This window comes from Sciurus vulgaris (genome assembly GCF_902686455.1).
Source record: "Sciurus vulgaris genome assembly, chromosome: 5".
In the NCBI taxonomy this organism is placed as follows: Eukaryota; Metazoa; Chordata; class Mammalia; order Rodentia; family Sciuridae; genus Sciurus; species Sciurus vulgaris.
Window position 1 is genome coordinate 11,402,239 of NC_136465.1, and position 20,989 is coordinate 11,423,227.

Consider the following 20,989-nt stretch of genomic DNA (forward strand, 5'->3'; position numbering starts at 1 on the left):
GAGCAAGACTTCGCTGAGTGCTCACCGCACGCTGGGAGCTGTTGTCTGCACCTCACACTGTTCTCTCGTGTCCTCCTCAAAGCCACTCTGTAGAGTACTTATCTGGTGCAAGTAAATAAGTATCAGAAAGGTCAAAAAAAAAAAAAAAATAGCCCTGTCACTTAGCAAGTAAGTACCGGAGCTGGGGCTGGGGTCCAGGTGCAGGGAGTTTAAGTCCAGTGCTTTCCCCTCCTCTCATTCGGCCCAGTTAGCTTTGTCCAGGGCCGACTTTGTGCCCGGTGCCGTGTGGCAGGAGCAGTGACGTCAGGGTGGAGATGCCATCCCGATCTCCCTGAACACCTTCCCAAGGTGGTAGTGACTCTGACATGGGCGCAAACCAGGCGCTGAGCCTTGGGATGAGGATTTTCAGGCAGCAGTCACCAGGGCCCCCTGGGGGATGAGGGGAGAGTGAGGAGGACTGGTAGGTGAAGGAGCATCACACCGAGGGCAGCCGGCAGGAGACTCATTCTGCAAGTTGCTCTGGTTGGAGGGCGAGGAGTGGACAGGGCCTGGGGCCTGGTGCGCCTGCGTGCTTCAAGGTGAGGGCGCCAAGGAAACTCCTTCTTGGGGAAATACTTGATGAAATCTGGCCCGTAGGCGGCTCCATGGGGATCACAGAGGGTGGGCTGGAAGGGGTTGGAAGTGAACCCATGAGTCTAATGGGGGTTTCTGGGGCTAGAATGGAAGTCCTTAGCTGTCCCAGAGGGAGGCAAGGGGGCCAGGCCTTTGGAACCCACGTGGGCTCACGTTCAGAAGGAAAGGCAGGAATTTCAGGTGGGTTTGAGAGACTAAACTTAGATTCAAGCAACTTTTTTGGGGATCTCTGTGAAATAAGAAAGTAGAGTTGAAAGAGAGGAAGTGAGGACCCTGGTCCTGGATGAAGGGCTGGAGCTGGAGTCCTCACGAGGACAGGGGCCCAGTGACCCTGGAAATGGGTTACAGAGGGGATGAGCGATAGGAGCTGATTGACACAGAGGTTAGGGACTAAGCGCCTAGGGTGCTGGGCGTGCTGTCCATGTGCCTATTGAATGTATGTAAGCTGGTAGCGAACGCTAAGGTGGAAAGGAAGAGCCACCCAAGCGTGAAGGTGCTCACAGAAAGACAAGTCATCCTGGAGATTACTTGTGGTGCACCTAGCGTCTCATTGGCTATTTTAGAGTATTGCCCATGAGGATACTGTTTATGTTATTAGAGCTTTCTAATAAAATTTAATTTCTTGTGTTTCAAGTTCAACTTTCTCGTTTTTATCTGGCCTCCCAACCCTGCCTTATTTCTTAGCTATTTTCACCTAATAAAATTATCCCATTCATATCCTGATGAGAAATTGCATTAAGCTGGTACTTTTATTTAGATATCACCGACACACTTATCCTTCGTTGTAGGTCAAGTTTCCTGGGAAGCAGACTCAGAAGATGTGCACCAGTGGGTTTATCAGGGAGAGCCCTTTGGGGTTTCCACCCACGGGCGAGAAGCAGTGAGCTGAGCAGAGGAAGCCACGGTAGTGAAGGTGACATGGAGTTCTGGTGCTGGGGTGGAACTTCAGTGTTCGAAACGGAGGCTGGGGGCCCGGGCCTTTGTAAAGACTGACCGGTCTTTGGATGTGGACTCCCCAGCAGAGGAGGGGTTGAGCTTGGAATGCTTGCGGGGGCTTTTTCCAGTTGTGGAGATTCCTGGAGAATAACTCAACTAGGAGCCGCTGCAGTGGACACTGAGCAGCTAAGGGGATGGTGCCCCAGTTTCCAGGTGGGACACCCCAATGGCACAGCCCAGGACCCACAACAGCCATGTACGACTTTCCATCTGGGCGTGCATTCTGTGTTCGCATGTATTCAAGTTTGCTTTTCCCAGATATTTTAAAAGATTCAGGTTGTTACAAAGATGTGTTTTTTTTTTTTTTTTTGGGGGGGGGGGTGTGTCGCTGGCTCTTTGCAGTATAAAATCCGTGGATATTTGTCACCGCTTGCAGCAACAACTTGCATGGGTCTTGTGGGTGGTGGACTGGAAACTGAGCTACTTCTATCTTTGGGCTGCTTTCTTGTTTGTCCATAGAGGATAGAGGAAATGAGGCTTACTTGCTTTGAGAGGAGAGAGAGAGACTTTGCTTATCAGAGAGAAAGAGAGACTTTGCTTAAGAGAGACTTTGAGAGAAGGACAGGCTTTGCTTAGAACTTAGAGGAAGAGAGACTTGCTACACCTCACTTAAGGCCTGCTGCTTCTTACTGGTGCGTCCTGCATCCTGTGAACTAAGGGAACGTCTACCTAAGGTGCTTTAGTGATGCGTCTCAGTTCTCCGTTTTGCCATCTGCCTTCCGCCGCTGCCCCTACTCGCTGCTTCTATTGGCTAGCCACTTCTTCCTAGCTGCTGTTCCGCTGTCTTTTCTTTCTTCTTGCCACTTCTACTAGCTGCTGTGTTCTTCTTTTTACTAGCTGCTGTGTTCTCCTTTTTTCTAGCTGCTGTGTTTGCTAGCTGCCGCCACTTTTCCCTACTAGCTGCCGCTTCTTCTACTAGCTGCTGCCTCCCGTGTCGCGCTGTCTCCCTCCTCCTACGCTTATATCACCTCCAGGAGGCGGAGAGTAGGGCCATGCCTTTTACGCAAAGATTAGGTCAGACGCTAGGAGTCCGAGGAGGCACAATTAGGAGTGCTCGAGAACACATGTGTATACATCGTGTGTGTGGACGATAAATCACCTGAGTGTGCTTATGTCAATTAACCTCCTCGCTGCCGATGTGATCAGGCGCCACCCTGGCGCGGTCAACATGGCACAACCCCCAAGGGGGGGTGGCAGATTAGAACATACCGTCAATTTTAATATGAATCTAATACTTTAAAATATTAGGGTGAATATTTACAACATTATTTGCATGATTAAAATTGATTACAACGTTTTTGGTTTTTCATGTAATATCTACTGTGCTGTTTGCTAGATCTATGATAGGCTATACTGCATTTTGTGTTGGTATGGTGAATGAAACATTTTCGCTTTGTTTTCTAACTGGTTATTCCCAGCATGTAGAAATAATTCGTTCAGGTTACTATGTTTATTTGTTTGTTTACTTTTATTTCTGCGTCTGTGTTGAGGTATAATTGACATGCAATAAACTGCACACACTGGAAGTCCACACTTGGGTGACTTTTGACATATACATTTACAAAAACATCACCACAGTCAAAACAATGAGCATACCTTTCACTCCCAAACACTTTCTTACCCAGACTCCTTGCCACCCAGACCCCACTGGCACCAGCCCCTGGCCCACAGCAACCATTTACCTGCTTTCTGGCAGATGAGTTTGCATATTCTAGGCTAATTCCAATTCTTCCATGTCTTTTGTGGATACTCCCTGTGATCAGACTTTTAATTTTAGTCCCACTGGTGGCATTAGGATGTCATTGTGTTTTGTTTTGTTTGGATGCTGGGGATGGAACCCAGGGCCTCAGGCATGCAGGCAAACTCTCCACCACTGACCTACATCTCCAGCCCACTATTATGGTTTTCATTTGCATTACCTTAATAAGCAATGATGTTGAACATCGTTTCATGGACTTATTGTATTTATTTTAACCAAAACCTATTAACTCTGATTATATCTAAAATATTGGCTTATTTGAGTTTCTAGATACACAAATGAATTATGTGAAAATAATCATATTTATCCCCTGCTTTGAATAGTGATGTTGATTCCTTTATTTCTTCTGATATCATTGTTGAGAACTTTATTTTTTGAGGTACTGGATATTAATCCCAGGGGTGCTTAACCACTGAGCTCCAGCCCCAGCCCTTTTTAATTTTTATTTTGAAACAGGGTCTCACTAAGTTGTTGAGGACCTCACTATGTTTCTGAGACAGGCTTTGAACTTGTGATTTTCCTGCCTTGGCCTCCCAAGTCACTGGGACTACAGATGTGCACCACACACTTGGCTTATTGAGAACTTTAAATAATAGTGGTATCCTTATCTTTTTCTTGAATTTTTATATCAAAAGATGATATTTGCATTAGAATATTTAATTCTTTAAACATACTTGTATACCATCCTAATTGCTGAGATTTTGTTAAGAAGTTTAACTTTAAAGTAGTTACATGTCTTTTTTTTCTCAGTTACTTTAAAGAAATATGTGAGTTATGCTTTCTTCCTTTTAGTTATAAAAATGGGATCAAACCCTATATACTATTTTCTATTTTTAAGCCTTTTATGGTGACCATCTTCCCATGCATTTAATATTGTTGTACACCATTATGATTGAAGGCTGGTTAGTGTTTTGTTTTAGAGATACCATAATTTAGTTAACCAAATTTCTACCATAGAATTTTTTAAAATTTGTTTTTACAGACTGCATTTTGATTTATTGTACGCAAATGGGACACAACTTTTCATTTCTATGGTTATGCACAATGTAGTTTCACACCATTTGTGTAATCATATATGTACATAGGGTAATGATGTCTGTCTCATTCCACCATTTTTCATACCCCCACTCCCTCTCATTTCCCTCTACGTAATCTAAAGTTTCTTCATACTTCTTTCACCCCCACCCCTCACCCCCATTATATATCATCATCCACTTATCAGGGAAAACAGTCGGCCTTTGGTTTTTAGGATTTTTATATTTATACTTTCTCTTTTGCTAGTTTTGTTGAGATAAATATTCTTGTCATTGAATCTTAGCACGCTTGTTGGTTTATTAACTTAGGCTTAAATTCCTAGATGGGCAAAATTAGGCAGAGTCTGCAATAGTTATACTGAATAAAGCTGCCGCCTTTTTAAGGCTTTGGATATTTACTATGAAATGTTTCTCACGAAAGTTGGGAGCTACTTATGTGCTTACTAGCATTTTAATCTGTCTGAGGACTGGAGAGGTGGTTTCTGCTACTCCAATAATTTGCATTCACCTTTGAAGACAGAAAGTGTTTTAAATATGTATTTTATTTTTGTTTTCCATTTTAGTTCTTTATTTCCTCCCCTTCTTTGATCACATGTAGAGTTGATCCTTACTATGTGTGGATTCTGCACTTGCAAATTCACCTATTGAAATTGATTCCAACCTCAGGATCAACTCATACAAACGGTGCTTTCTTGGTCACACATAAACACGTGTGGAGTAGTAAGAGGTTTGGTGTGCCATGTGCTGACTTCCAGCTGAGGCCCACAGCTTGGCCTTTCCATTTACTTGCAGACTGTAAATATGGGTCCTTTTCAAGGCCCATTTGGCTCTGTATTTTGCATATTTTTGTGCCTTTTGCTCATGAGTAAAATGGTCCTCAAGCATAGTTGTAGTTTCTCTTGTGCCAGGCTAGCTCATATGCGGGGTAAGGGCGCCAAGTCAAGACCCAGACTCTGGGAGCTGGGTGGAAGCAGGCTTGCAGTGAGCAGCCTGCAAACTCATTTATTGCGTGAACAGCTATACATTTTATAGGTTTCTTGCCCAATCACAATGTGCCACGGGGGATCAGACCACCAGGTTTCTATATGGGTTCTTTTGGTACACTGAGTCAACTTGGGGCAGTTGTTTACTTTCCTAGGTAGGAGAAACGGAACGCTCCTCCCTGCAAGTTTTCTTACACACTTGAGACGTTCACTGCTGCCAGCCAAGAACCAGGATTTCTCCCAACACATAGAGCTTGAAGAGACGTCTTGTGGTCCTCAGGGCAATAAGGCTTGATGTACCTTGCAGGGAAGATAGGTGTGGTAGGTAAGTTTTGTTCAGGCACAAATTATAGTACTGATGGCCATGAGTTCAGGCTAACGAATCAGCACTATATACTCCATAATGTGTTGGCAGACCGAAGCACACATAAAACATTTTGTTCTGATCTATTGGTGAAAATGTGACCTGAGGCTCCCAGGCATCTAAGCTTGTTTCCCCTGGGAGCCTTGGTTCAGTATTTGCTAGTTCAGTGTTAGCAGCAGCTATGTACAACACAGCTATGGTGGATAATGAGAACAGCTAGACCATGTCTTCTCTGATTTTTCTTCCAGGGATTCAGAAAGTCTGTTTTGCCCCCTTCTTTTGTTTTTTTCAATTTTTTTAGGTGTTGATGGACTTTATTTTATTCATTTATTTTTATGTGGTGCTGAGAACGAAACCCAGTGCCTCAAACATGCTAAGCAAGTGCTAGATGCACTGAGCCACAACCCCAGCCCCCTGAGCACTTACTTCTCAGAATCTCTTGCCATCAGTATTCCAGCTTAAATTCTGCCAACATGAGATCAATAAGTTAGAAGAAAAGGAAAAGCCAGAGGTTCCTCTGGCAGCTGACAGACATGTGGGCAGATGAGGGCTTCCTGGTTTCCTGCTAGGCCAGGGCTGCAAGCTTCGTGGGGAAAGCTCACACAGTGCCTGCTCTGGTGTGTTGGAAGGCAGAGATGGTCCTCAGCAGCTTCCTGAAATGTCTGCCAATTGTTTCGCAAAAGCCAACCACAGTGTTCCCTGATCTCTGCTTCCTTTGACTTTCCAAGGATTCTGTAAACACCCGATTTCCTGTTTTGCATTCTGTAGTCAAGGAATAGACCCCACAGGCTCCTAGTTGGAAGAGACCCCTGCAACAAAAGGCAGATTAACAAGAGAAAAAGAGAAGTTCACTAAGAGGTACATTTCACATATCCATGGGAGACGTTCCTGGAATGAGTAGCTCTCGAAGAGGCAGCCGTGAATTCCAGCTTATGAAGCATCTTCAACAAAGGGGAGCAAATTTTTAGAGAAGTGACAAAGCAAAAGAAAAAGACCTGAGTGTCCAAGGGTGGCAGGCAGTCCTTCATATTTTAGGGTGACATTGTCTGGTCTCCCACGGTCCTATTTGAAATATTAGACCTGTTTCTGTTTTCCTCACTGAAACCTAATAGGATATGGATACTGAAGGAGGCACGCCTTCCCGGGGCGGGAGAAAGGGAGCCGTGTACTGGTGGCCCGGCTGCAGGCGCACGTTGAGATCCACACCCCACCTTCTTCTCGGGCGTACAGAGAGTGGCACTTCTTGCTTCCTTGCTTCTGTGTAGGGCCTGGTGTCTAAAACTCTTCCCCATTCCTTCTCTACCACCTGGACTATTCCATGAGCCAGAAATCCATTTTACTGCAATAAGTCACAGAGCTGTCTTCTTTTTTATTTTTTAAAGCAGTCAGCCTACTTTAATAAAAAGATATTTACAAATTGTACTAGAGCTTACTTTTCATATTAAAAATGATTCTATTAATGTCAGTGATGACATTGAGAGAGGGTCTAATGGTTCTCTCCCAAACAAGATAAAAATCTTGGCGTACTTTACTTCTGTTCGCTTCCATGCCTACCTTTTTTTGTTGATATTTTCTGTAGTAGCATCCCAGGTTATAGTTGATTGCTTTTTGACATTTGCATTCTATATTGTAATTATTATATAAGGTTTTGGTGCCACATACAATGGGTTTTGGCTATTCATCCTTTTATAGCACAAATTAGTCTTTGTTAAATTCTTTATTTGTCCTGTATCTTTGTTTCTGTAAAAATTCTTTTGGTATTTGTTATGATTTGGGTCTGAACTGTCCCCTAAAGACCCTTATGCTAAAAGCCTATGGCACTGTCGGGAGGTGACGGAGTTCTTAGGAGGTGGGGCTGAGTGGGAGAAAGTTTGGTTATTGGGGTGTGCCCTTGAAGGGGCTATTGGGACCCTGGCTCTTTCCCTCTCTCTCTTTGCCTCTGGCTGCCATGAAATCAGCCTGTTTCCACCACGATGTTCAGCCTCCCACCAGCCCAAAGCAACAGGGAGAATCCATCAAAGACCAAAATTTTTGAAACTGTGAGCCAAAATAAACCTTTTTTCCTTTAAGATGTTTATCTCAGGTATATCGTCACAGTGATAGAAAGCTGACTAACACAGTATTTGTCTTAAGAAAGATACAGAGAAGATATGCTTTCTAAGTTGCTGAAAAGTGGAATGGAGACTGTTTCTTTGTCAGTTTTACTATAATAAGAAATACAGAAATAGTAACTTAGACTGAGTCCATAGTCTTGGTTAACTATTCTATTTCCTCAAAACCTGTAACTGAAACTTATTCTTTAAGCACTTAATATGGTTTTATGGAAGAAATCAGAGACAGATGGGCTTCTTTCTTTTTGGGTTACTTTTCCCTCTCTCCCCAACACTTATAAGACTTTTCCCCCTGTAATCTTGCTATTTATAAATTGTATTACTGGTATTTATAGTTTGGTTTCTTGTCATTAACTTTGCTTAGTACTCAGTGAGCTCCTCTGAAATGTCAATACTGTTGCCAGAAGTGGTGCCAAGGGCTCGGTCTGCATTATCTTTCACAGCCCTACCGAGTGACAGTATGGTCGCCCCCACTCTGCAGGTGTTGAAATGAAGGCTCGGGGACCATAGGAATTCAACAGAAGGTGGAAATTTGAACTCGGGTCTGTCTGAGCTGTAGGACGCTTTCCATGCAGTTCTTTCAGAGGCAAAGGCAGTGAGCCTTATGGGTTGTCTCCATCTGGGACTCTTCTTGGGCTCCCCATCCTCCTTCAGAGACGTGGCAACTGCCCTGCAGGATCTCTCCTGTCCGGTCTTTGTATCCTCTGGTTTTCATTATATCGTTCTTCTGTCCTATATCCTCGCAGAGCTTGGCAAACTTACTCTTTATAGTCAGCTGATATTTTCTGCAATTCGGTTTCTGCTCTTTTCTGATGATACTGCAGAGTTAATTTTTTAAATTGGATTTTTAGGTTTATTTTGTTTCACCTCATCCATGTCCTTTCATCTTTCTCTGCCTTCTATCCAGATCCATGGACATTTCAGTCCCTCCTCGTTTTGGTCCAAATCTTGTTTGCAGCCTGCTCTGCATCCTCATGTTTCCTCCTGTCTTGCCTACCAACTAATGCTCAGGATGAGTCTCTTCCCACGTCTGCAACCGGAGTACCCAACTCTGACTTTCGTGTCCCAGGATATTGTCAAAAGCCCCAGGGTGTTCTTATTCACTTTAATGGCCCTCCGAGGGGCCTGCCTGTGACCTTGTCTTCCCATAGGCAATAGCAGTGGATGCTCTTAGAATCTTTCTCGCATCGTAAGGGAAGAGAGGTGTCAGCAGAACTTGAATTACCAGCAAAGCAGTGCGTCCTTCTGAGAGGCAAGTGCAGTCAGCTGAAGTGGGACGGGGTGAGGGGAGAGAAGGGGGAGAGTCTCCCTTTTGGGCCACACCCCTGCAGGGGACATCTGTTGGACCTGGCTCTCTGCTTGGGTTGAACTCTGTCCCTGCAGTTTTACCTGGCAAGGTCACAATGCTGTCGCTGCCACATGGAGCCCAAGCCCGGCCACCCTATCCATGTGCCACTTATCTCAATTGTGGCACAGATTCCGGGCATGGGACCAGGTCGGGGGATAATCTGGAGATCAGCGCAGCGCTTCTCACTTGGACTGTCTACACCCCACCCTCTGTAGACTTGTGCCTGGCCCTCAGGATGAGGGGCTGTAATATAAGAAGAATAAACAGAGCCTGTTTCCCTATAGTCCGGGGAAGAGTACTGGCCTGAGGAACAGAGATGGCAGGGAGACCATTGGCAGTGGGTCTGGGAGACAGGTGGTGGCTGCTGAGTCCCTGTTTCATACCGGTTGTTACACAGAGGACGGGGCCGTGCCTTCTGCACACAAACAGCACCAGGGTGATGTTCGCAGCAGCATTGAATCCGAATCCCAAGCTCTTCAGCAAGGGCTCTGCCAAGCTGGGCCCGCGGGGCTTGTGCATAGTTGGCTTAATAGCTCTGTGGCCATTCCGATGGCAGAGGTCACTTCTAAGACCTGGAGTTCAGTGCCAGATGGTCTATTAGGTCTGGCCCCACCCCGGAACTCCACTTCCAGAGTGTCGCCTTCCTCTACACGGGAACCACCCCTACCTGGCTGGAGGATACTGTTATCAGATGGAGCAAGTTAAAGTTGGGAGAGTACACTCCCCACCCCCAGCCTCTTTCTTCCAGCTGGCTCCTACTGGCAACACAGTGTCTGGGAGAAATCTGACTCCCCAGCCTTAGCCTGGAATGGAGTCTACATCTGTCTCCCGCGTCTCCCTTCCTCTCCTGTGTTACTGATCTGCTGAATCCCTGTTCTTCGTAACCCTTCCGAATGAACCTTGGGAGTGGCCGTTATGTTGGTGGTGAAGTCAGAGGTACTGATGCCTTTGGTCCAGACGTTAGAGCTTGGCCTGCTGTTGGTGGCTGCAGCATACATGGCTGAGTGGCACTGGACATTTTGTCACCCTTCAGGGCCTCCCTCCATCCTCTGCCCTGTTCCGTGCCCTGGGAGGCTGACCCGTATGGTATACCTCAGTGGCGTGCTGGAGCCTGCAAGGGTTGACTGAGTGCACCTCTTTCTAACTTTGTTTGGTGATCATAGTAGGAATATTTACACCACAGGAATTGGTAAGCACTACAATCAATTTCTCGCTCTCTCACGCACGCACAAACACACACTTCAGAGCTTGTTGATAAATATTTATTTACCAGCCCACCTCTGAATCTACATCAATCTATTCCTTGCCCTCTGGCTTTCGTTTGGGTCTGGCCATGGGGAAGCACCTGTGGGAATGAAGAGTGGGAAGAGAATGTGGTCAGGGTAGTCCTTGTCCTTGTTCCTCCCTAACAGGTCCCCACAGATTGGCCGAATCACTCTCCAAAGGCTGCTGTCAGAAACCTTTGTCATGACTCCACCCGCTCTGGATGCCAGACAGCCTCCCTTTTCTTCCGCAGGTCTGTGGGTGAGAATAGCCCAAAGTATGGTACTCCGCCTACTCAGGTTCCTTGAACTCTACCCAAGCACCTTAGTGACACTCCAGCAACCCATCAAGTAGGGTCCACCTGGTTTGCTTTGGTGACCATGACAAATAATACAAAGCCCAGTCACCTTCAGCTGGGAGGGAATGCCTGGTGTGTGCACTTCCTGGGACTCTTCATGACTTTGCTTGGGGTGTTTTCTTCAAATGCAGTCATACCTGGAAACTCAATATATACATTAAATAAAAGGAAAAGCTCCTGTCTTAAGGAGTAGGAGTGAGGTGCTGCCTGCTCTCCACCTTCCTCACCTTCCATGGCCACCAGGGACACACGTCTCTGGGACTCCCGAGGACTCAAGAAACACAATTTAAACACCATGTTCCTGGAAACAGTGACTTCTCTTTTTCCAGGCACCTAGAGAAATGGAGTAAACTAAAGGCATCTCTTCAAGATATCACTATACAGTGGACCCTCTGCTTTTGTCGATTCTGCATCTAATTTAACCAATGGTGGATTGAAAATATTTGAAAAATAACATTGTGTCTGTAGTGAACATGTACAGATGTTTTTGTTGCTATTGTTCCCTAAGCAATCCTGTATAACAACCGTTTACACAGAATTTACATTGTATTAGGAATTATTAGTCATCTAGAGATGATCTGAACTGTGGATGGATGTCATAGGTCATATCTAAATACTCCATCATTTTATATAAGGACTTGTACACTCATGAGTCTCGATATCTCGGTATCTCAGGGATCCTAGAACCACCATTGGCATATATGCCGGGCCCTGTTGTAGGAGCTCTACGTGTCTTAGTTCAGAACAGTCTTGTTGTGGTAACCTCTTTGTTTGGTGAAATCTTTGATCTCTTTCTCAAATAAGATTTTTCAATGTATAAAAAACAACAGTAGCAGAAGTACAAAGGAAAACCACATATTTAAAAACATATTAAAACACAAAATTGCATTAGTGATATGTTTGCTTTGTATCAGACAGTAAATGACCAGAGGCTGTGGCAAGTCCAACAGGCACTCCAACTGAAAGGTGGTGATAATCACACAAATGACAACTTGAAATGCCAGCAGGGACTCTGGTGCTATACAACATGAGTTTCAGAGTCACAGGTCCTGCTGCTACTACTGCAGTTTTTAAAATTTATTTTTGGCCTATATTCACAAGAGGAGGGAATACTAGGTGTTGGAGAAAGGTGAATAAAAATGAAGACGCCATTTTTTTCCCAGTCCCAAAGTCACACACACCGTGTTGGTTATTAACCACTTGCCAGCTCCTCATACACCTGCCATGGTGGCTCTGTGACCTTGGGGCTCAGCACACCATGTTTCTCCCCTGACCGCTGGTCCCCTAATATGCAGGACTGGTGAAAGAATAAGCAAGAGGGAGACTGGAAGGCTGGAAGAGAGAGAAGTGACTCGCTGTGCTCTTTGACTGTCAGCACCGTGTGAATAGTCTGCTATGGTCTGGATGTGAGGTGTCCTCCCAGATCTCATGTGTGAGACAACGCCAGAAAGTTCAGAGGAGAAATGATTGGGTTGTGAGAGCCTTAACCCGATCAGTGAATTAATCCCCTGAGAGGGACTGACTGAGTGGTAACCCCAGGTGGGTAGAATGTGGCTGGAGGGGTGGGTCATTGGGGGCATGGCTTTGGGGTATACATTTTGTATCTGGCGAGTGGAGTCTCTTCCTGATCATCATTCTTCCCTCTGCCGCACTCTTCCGCCATGTCGTTTTGGCTCACCTGGAGCCCCGAGGAATGGAACTGGCTGTCTATGGATTGAGATCTCTGAAACCATAAAGCCCCAAGTAAACTTTTCCTCCTCTACAGTTGTTCTGGTTGGGTTTTTTCGTCTCAGCAATGAAAAAAACCTGACTAAAGCACAATCCCATTTCATCTTACCAGTGGCAGGTGATTCCAGGTACAGCTGGTTCCTGAACAGCCAGTTGTTTCCACACTTCCAAAACCAGCCTCATGGTGCCCCCAACAAAGCTGGGCGCTCGGCTCTGGGCTGCCATAGCAAAGAACAGAAAGCTGGGTGGCTAAAGACAGAACATTTCACCCCATAGCTCTGGAGGTTGGAACTCCAAGACCAATGTGTGCGCTCTAGACAGCTGGAGAGGAGGATCCTTCCTGGACTCTTCTAGGTTCTGTTGGTAATTGCCAGTCCTTCGTTTTTCTGGGCTTGTAGATGCCAAGAACCACTCTGGACACATGGCCTTTTCCCTGTGTGTCTTCACTTTGTCTTCTCTCTCTGTGTGAGTGTCAGTCTCCATGTTCAAATTTCCCCTTTCTGTAAGGACACCATCACGCTGGTACAGGGCCCACCCTGAAGACCTCATTTGAACTCAATTACTCTGTAAAAAAAGATCCCACTTCCACATAAGGTTACTTTCAGAAGTACTAGGAGGTAGAATTTTGACAAATTTTGTTTTTGTGGACAATTCATCTATAACACTCCTCCCCCGAGGTCTGGGTCCCAATTCCATGGAAGTATTTTCCAAACTTCTAGTTACCTAGTTCAACCCGCACCCTGGGTTAGAAGCTGCTCCCTGCAGTTATTATCTGAGTTACTCATTGTCTCCCTGGTGTCTTTCAGGTCTCTGATACCTGACCAGTAAATTCCTTTATTATATCCTCTTTGTTAAGATAACTGGTGTGGTTGAGTTTTCTAAGCAAGGCAAAGACCCTAGAGTCTTCAACACGGACCCCAGGCTAAGAGCATCTGATGTCTCACATGGTTTTCTAGTACTCATCTCAAGCAAGGTCTGGCGTTGTAAGTGTGGGTTTCTGCCTGTCAAAACTTAGTAAGACTTTTAACTTTTCATACCTTTTTCTTTGTTTTAAATGTCTCAGTTAGTCCCTTATTGTGTCCCTGTAGCGACGCTTAAAATGAAAGTGACCCATCAGTTTGTCTTCAGGGCTAGTGAGAAAGGAGGAAGCTGGGGTGGGGTTGGGGGGTCTAAGATCTTGGAGGGAGAGCACCCCTGGGACTGTGGCAGGGAAGAAAAGACCATGGCAACTGGGCCTGAGAACTGATTCTGGGAATTCCACAGGGAAAAAAGCCTTGGCACCCTTTGACCCAGTAATCTTGCTTCTAGAAAGTTATTTTAGGAAAATAGCTCCAAAGAAAAAAAATATCTAAACCCTTGAACTCTTCCCAGAGGTATAGAGGAGAACTTACTAATGCCGACGACACAGGCCACAGACTCACTGGGTCATCTGCAAACCGGAGGACCTCAGCTCCCGTCTCGGAGGCCCGCTGATGGGTCCTTAGAGTTCCCTGCGGTGCCTCGGATGTGTGGAGTCTTCTCTTCTGCCCGGCCTGCTCCAGCAAGCCCTCAGTAGAGGGTGGCCTTGCTTCTGTCCCTGCTGCTCCACCTGCAGGAAGATGCCGCAGCAGGTCATTTCCGTGGGTGTGGCAAGCTCTGCTAATGCTCCCCTACTTCCCGATCCACAGCCACCATGGTGCCCACACTGGACCAGGGAGTGGCGCTGCTTTGGCTGGGTTGTCTAAGATCTTTCCTAAAAAAGACACTTTCCCCTGTTGCTTGTTCACCTCTCTTTACAAAAGATGAGAACCACTGTCTCGGGTTCACCGTAGAACAAACAGCTTCTTCCCTTTTTCTTGTCTCCCGATCCCTGTCTCTCTCCCCACTGGGCTGTCATTTCATGGGAAGGGTTGCCTGAAAAATCACCAATACCTCTCCCTCGATCTTCCCTTAGGCTCTGGTCGCTGGTCCCGAGCAGCGATCTAGGTAGTACATTAACATGCTCATCCCAGTGTTAGGTCCAATCGGGAAAACCGGAAGCTATCTGAAAGGGCACGCCTAGGGGAGGAGGACTAGGCACTGGTGCTGCGGAACCCCTCGAGAGGCAGATAGAGTCCCCAACAATCACGAAGACTCTGTGCAACATCAAAAGTGCTTATGATTTAATTTTAAGTGATAAAAAATGACATATGCCTATGAAAAGAACGGAAAATGAAATAGAACGAATGGAAAACAGTTTGACTTGCAGTACTGAGAGTGTGGGTCAACTTTCCTCCTTATTTAGAGTTCTATTAATTTATCTATAAAGTCTTTGTTTAAAAAATAATAGGAAAAAAAGTAGTAGAGGGGTTTGAAATCTCCTTTGCATATACTTCAGGTCATATCTGAGAACCAGGAGGGGGACCCACCTCACCAGAGATGTGGGTCAACCATGCTCTTCTCCCTGAGAGCATTTCCATTTTGAATTCCTAGCAGCTGTGTAAATGGCCCATAAGGTGATGTGTAGTCCCAAGGCTGCAGGAGGCAGGGTACTAATGCCTCACCACTGAGTTGACAGTCTGTTCAGGTTGCTCGTACCCCAAACTGAGTACTTTATGAACAACGAAAGTTCATTGCCCTCAGTTCTAGAGGCTGGGAAGTCCAAGGTCAAGTGCCAGCAGCGTCACTGCGTGGTGAGGACCGCTCTCTGCTCCCAGGGAGGGCCTTCTTGCAGCAGCCTCACACGGGGCAAGGGGCCACCACAGTCGCTTAGGCCTCCTTTATGAGGGCGCTGATCCCATTCATTAGGGTGGAGCCCCATGACGTAATCACGCCCAGCGTCCCCATCTCTTCATCTCTTTACGCTGGGAGTTTGGTTCCAAGGTGGGAATCTGGGGGAGGCCGACTTTCAGAGCACACAGGTGTGCTGAGACCATCAGGGCACAGGAACCTGACAGATGGCCCCTTCAGATCCTTCTGACTTGCTGCAGCCTGAGGAGGCCGTGAAGAGAAAGCCATCAGATGACATTAGTGCCCTGGTACAAGTACCATCACCTATTTGTTATGTGAACATAGTGTCCCCTTGGAGGTGGCTACTGAAACTATCCGCTCCCCCCCTTCCTCCTAGGAATTGGCTCTCTTGGAACCTGCTTGCGCCATTCCGTGATCCACGTTTGGGCTTTTCGCATTGCCAGGACACACGGACTCGTGGTTCCCTTTGGACCTGCAACCGCCTCTACACATTGCCCTCTGATGCAGACGGTAGTCCTGCCCTTCCACCTCCATGCACTTGGCAGTGGTGTAGGTGGCCACGCTGGGCTGGACCCTGAGAACACTGAATCTCACCCACAGGAGCCTGATCCCAAACTCATGGCTTCCGACTCCAGGAATTCCTGGAGTTTTACTTTGAGTTCCCTCAGGCTTCGTCTGGCCTTTGGATTCTGCTTCGCGTTGCCTGTTTGGACCTGGCAGCTGCCTCTGTGTATCTCGCACCTTCTATAGTTGCCCCTTGCCTCCCAAAACCACCCTGGGGTCATGAAGGGACCTGAGCCACCTGGGCCATTCCTAACTAGCTTCTTTGTCTCCCTTCCCTGCCCAGGAACCCATGTGGACCCTTAGAAAACGATGATCCTTTCTGCTGCCCCCGGGTGACACAGGAAACATAGCGCCTGCTCTGAGAGTCTTACTGAAATCTTGCAAGTCTTCAATTAGTTCACAGGTGTGAAGTTATTTAAATGTTTTGGGTGAAAGTACAAAAATCTTGCTATTTTTAAAATACTTTGGCCACTGTGCTCTCAAATCATATGATTTGTCACGAAACTCGTGCAGAGAACTCACGACGGGTGCTTCAACCCCTCTCTGGGGGTCACTGTGGTTTGGGGTGAGAGGAGATGGAGTCAAGACCCGGTTTTGCCACATTCCAGGTGGTGACTCGGGCCTCCGATTTCCTCATCTGTAGAATGGGGATGACGATGACACCTGCCTGCCCAGGTCATGGTGAGGATCCAGTGAGATGCTGTCAAAGTGTGAGGAAGGAAACCAAAAAGTACATTGCCCTAATTACTAGAGCCACGCACCCGTCACTGCATTAGTTACAGCGCAGAGCGGCCCCGGGAAAGGACCCAGAAGACGGTCTGCAGAGGCTGGCCGCAGTCAGTGCCCAGTGACAGTGGAGTCCCGGGAAGGGCTGGGAGCATCACAGGTGGCAGGGAAGGGTAAGAAGCCTGGGGTGGCCTCACCGATCCTCTCCTGGGGGGGGACTATCATGGGGTGGACTCTTGGCCCTTCATAAAGTGGCAGAAGGGGTAACAATAGGGACAGTCTTGCTTTTGTGTCTGAGATCCCAAGACAGATGTCAGCCCAGAGCCTCGGGAAGGAAAAAAAGAAGCCAGCTCCATAAGCAGCAGAAGGGGGGTCGCCGTCAACCAACTGTATTCCTCTAGCTGTCACAATTCGAAGCACAAGCCCTGAAGCTAGGATCGCCAGGCCTCTCCTGAGAAGACGTCTCTGGCCTTGCCTTTAAGTCCTTCAGATCTCCTCTGCGGGGTGGGCTAAAAGCAACTCCACCCATCTGTTCCCGTAGTGGGGGACACAAAGAGAGGGAACAGTCAGTTCGGACGCCACCAGGAAGTGGCCAGACTCAAAGTGGCATGGCTGACTGCACCCAAGTCCCCAGTGGACCGCAGGGAGGGGAGGGGAGCTCTGTGCAGCCCCACTTGGAGGTCTGCCCAGTGAGAGTCCAGAGCCCGCAGCAGACTGGGATTTCTTGGTGAGGAGTCTCCGGGACAGAGCCCCGCCTCCTTGCAATATTTGGTAGACTGGGCTCCTTGCAACTGTCTGAACTTGTTTTCTCACCTGTAATAGGTTGTTAAAATTAAATGAAAAACATACAGTAAAAAACGCTCTAATTAGTCAATAACTAGTAGCTGTTACTGTCATCAGCAGGGTCAGCCACACAGCTGTGCACCCTGCCGGAATCCCGCGCCTGCAGAACCTGGTGTGAGGCTCTCTAGCTCCACCGTCTGGCGGGGGACTGCAATGAGTCTTGCCGCCGAAGACACCAGGAGACCGGGTGCTGGGGATCAGAAGAGGAAGTGACTCTCACTTTGCAGTGCATGCATTCTTCTTCCCCTCGTTCCCGGTCCTCCATGTCTGTCCATCAAAGATCTGGATTTCTGCTCATTCCTTTGCCGGCCACTCCTGACCTCCATGAGTCCTGGCACTCCGTTGGCCAGAGCCCAGAGGCACCCTGGCTTTCAATTCCTGCGCCTCTGATTCTCAGGAGAGACAGTTCTGCTCTCCTGGGGGAGGGCTGGAACTCAGTGGGGGCATTTAGAGGGGCTGGTGGGTGATACAAGACATCCTGCCAGCACAGGACAGCCCTATACAACAAAAAGTTGTCTCGGGTAACTTTCAGATGTCCTGCCGGACACTCTTGCATTATTAATTCCCAGAGCTAGCACCCAGCTCCATCTTATGTGTAAACAAAAAGGATTTTTTTGTGTGTGCAAGATTATTTGCGTACTTTTTTATTATATAAAACCTATACAACATAATATGTGCCATTTTAACTATTTTTAAGTGAACAATTTCAGTAGCATTAATTATATTTGCAGTATTGTCCAACCATCACCAGTACTTATTTTCAAAACATGTTCATCACCCTCAACAGAAACTGTGTGCCCTTTTAGCAGTAACACTCACTGCCCCTCCTCCTGGCCCTGGTTACCTTTGATCTACTTTTGGTCTTTGTGAACCTGCCTACTCTAGGTAGCTCACATAAGTGGAATCATACAGTGTTTGTCTTTTGTTTCCTTAAAAATGTTACTAAGAGTTGTTCATCCTTACTGGGAAAGACCCATGACAGAACTGCATGCACAGTGTTTGACTCATTCGTAAAATATATGTGCATCAGTCTATTTATACAACACGGCTGCATCCATTTGACTCCTTAATGTTTTCTGATGGGACTATGTCCAGATGTTCACAAACTGAAATATATATTATTTTTTATGTTTTACATTTATTTTTATTCCAAAGTTAAGACATTACTTTAAAAACTATGTGTAGGTAGCATAAATGAGCAATTTATTTGACTTTAGGAAAGGGGGCATAACAAATTATTTACTACCCAGAGGGGCATTGGGTCCAGTGGGTTGAGATCAGCCTTTATCTTCTATGGTCACAAAGCCCCAGTCCTGGGGGAGCAGGACCCTGGGGGTGAGGTGCTGCTGACCACCATGGTTACTGCCAGCTCAACCTCCCTTGACTACTCAACTGCTTGACCTGGTGACTCTTGGTCACAAACTGCCTATCCTGGTCTGGCCAGTGCAGCCAGATTTCTGCTTGTGTCCTCAGTGTTGGGTCTTGCTAAGACTTTTTCCTAGCTTTCATGATGGGCACCAACAGCATAACCAAGTTGAGATCAGATGCTTTCCCGGCACTTAAAACTGAAGCTGTATTTTTAGCATTCAATAAAATGATGGATTATTCTAGCATAGAACCTGGGCAACTCATAAAATGAGAATTGGGACCGTGCCATATTTACTTCCCATTCTTGTTTCTGTTTGAAATACATCTGTTGGGAACGTTTGGATATTGATTTTTTTTTTCCAGAATAAAAAGGCAGGAAGTGTTATAGAGATTATTTCCTAACCGATCGCCTCTTTATTATTCACACTTCCTGAGATCAGCCTCAACGTCTTTCTTGAGAGTATAATACCGCAAGATTTTAAATGATCTCAAATTGGTTGCTAAAATCAAATGCAGATGTGTTTGACTTAACCATTTTTTTTGTATGTACCATTCACTTTCAGTAAAATATTCAATAAGTTGCATTACATATTCAACACTATTATAAAAGAAGCTTTGCGTTAGATGATTTTGCCCAAGTATAGGCTTAACCGAGTGTTTTGAGCATGTTTAAACTAAGCTAAGTGCTATCATTTGGATTGTGAATGTTCTCCAAAGGGTCACCGGCTCTGGTTCTATTGGGAGGTGGTGAGAGTTTCAGGAGGTGTGGCTTAGTGGGAGGAAGTTGGTCACTGGGTAAATGCTCTTGAAGGGGATATTGGGACCTGGCACCTGCTTGTCTCTCTCTCTGCCTCCTGGCCATCACGAGGAGAACAAAAACAGTTGTGCTATCTGTTTAATTCTACCATGGGCTCCCACCATGGTATACTGTGCTGCTGCAGGCCCAAAGCTAAGGGCCAAGTGATCATGGGAAAAAACTGCCGCAGCCAAGAGTCAAACAAGCTTTTCCTTCTTTAAGGCTGATTTCCTTGGGCGATAGAAAGCCAGTGCACTAGGCTGAGCTGCGAGATTTGGGAGATTGGGGATATCAGATGCATTTCTAACTTACATGTTCAAATTACAATGGTTTATCAGGAAGTGACCCACAGTAAGTAAAGGGGTGTGTGTGTGTAATGGGGAGCCTTTGTATTTGTCTGCTCGTTGCACTGGTGGGAGGATGTAATGTCCTCTTTGGCCACGCCACCCTGAGGCACCTGATCTTGTCTGATCTCAGAAGCTAATCAGGGTGGAGCCTGGTCAGTACCTGGAAGGGGGAAGGATGAAATGTCACACCTGGATAATGCAATCTTCAGACTTCCTCCCTAGGCCAGTGTTCCTGCATTCAATACTTTCTATCCATGTGGTTGGAGCTGATGTCACACAGTGGAATGAGATCCTTAGCCTCCAGGGCCTGGAAGTTTCGCACAAGCAAAACTGAAGGAGGCAGTGACCCTGCCCATCTGCTCAAGTTCTTGAGCAAGTTCCCAGAGTGAACCCACAAAATCTCAGTGTCACAGAACACAAAAGAGATGTTGGAGGCAGAGAAACGTCAGGAGCTAGGTACGTTTGTGAACTAAGCTAATTTGGTTGTCTGCAATTGAGAGATCTTTTTGGCAGGTATCATTAGCTTTGGAAATTACAGATAAGTGAGGACTTTAGGCTCTCCCTGGAACCTTGCTAGCATGCGCTAGTGAAAACATACACCGACTGAATTCCCCAAAGCACATAAAGGCTTATTAGCAAGGAGCACAAATACAGTCATGCAATCAATTTAATTTGTAATTTGGTCAAGTTCCAACTCTGTCCAATCCTACCTTATAATAGGTATCTCCATTAGGCAAATGGAATTGTACTTGAGTGACAGGTTTCAGCCAGGGTTCTAGGATGAGGAGACAGAATCTTTTGCTAATGTCTGTCCCAGGCCTGACAGTTCTAAACCCAGGGTACCACTCTGAAGTGCATAGGTCCTGGACTGACCAAATTCTTATATTCTGTTCAGACCAATCCAATATGTCTAACTCACTTGTATATATCCAATACCACACGTTGCTGATTAAAAGATAATTTTTAGCATCCTACGTTAATTCATAAATACTCCAGTGCTGAGTGAATTTAACAAGAAATATTTGCAGTAGCTGTCTTGGGAGTACAGGCTTCTAACTC

The 20,989-nt window shown here is 46.3% G+C and overlaps 1 long non-coding RNA gene across 2 annotated transcripts; it reads right to left on the reverse strand.

The window, feature by feature from the left end:
- Window positions 1–9,888: 9,888 nt before the first annotated feature.
- LOC306660678 lies at window positions 9,889–14,045 on the reverse strand. Of its 2 annotated transcripts, none has more exons than XR_013763710.1 (3): window positions 13,969–14,045; window positions 10,899–10,986; window positions 9,889–10,746 (listed from the first exon to the last, which is right to left on the reverse strand). It is a non-coding gene; the product is annotated as an uncharacterized lncRNA (long non-coding RNA). The 2 variants fall into 2 exon arrangements; XR_013763711.1 differs by having other exon boundaries at window positions 10,899–10,993; window positions 13,969–14,041.
- Between the last annotated feature and the right edge of the window lie 6,944 nt (window positions 14,046–20,989).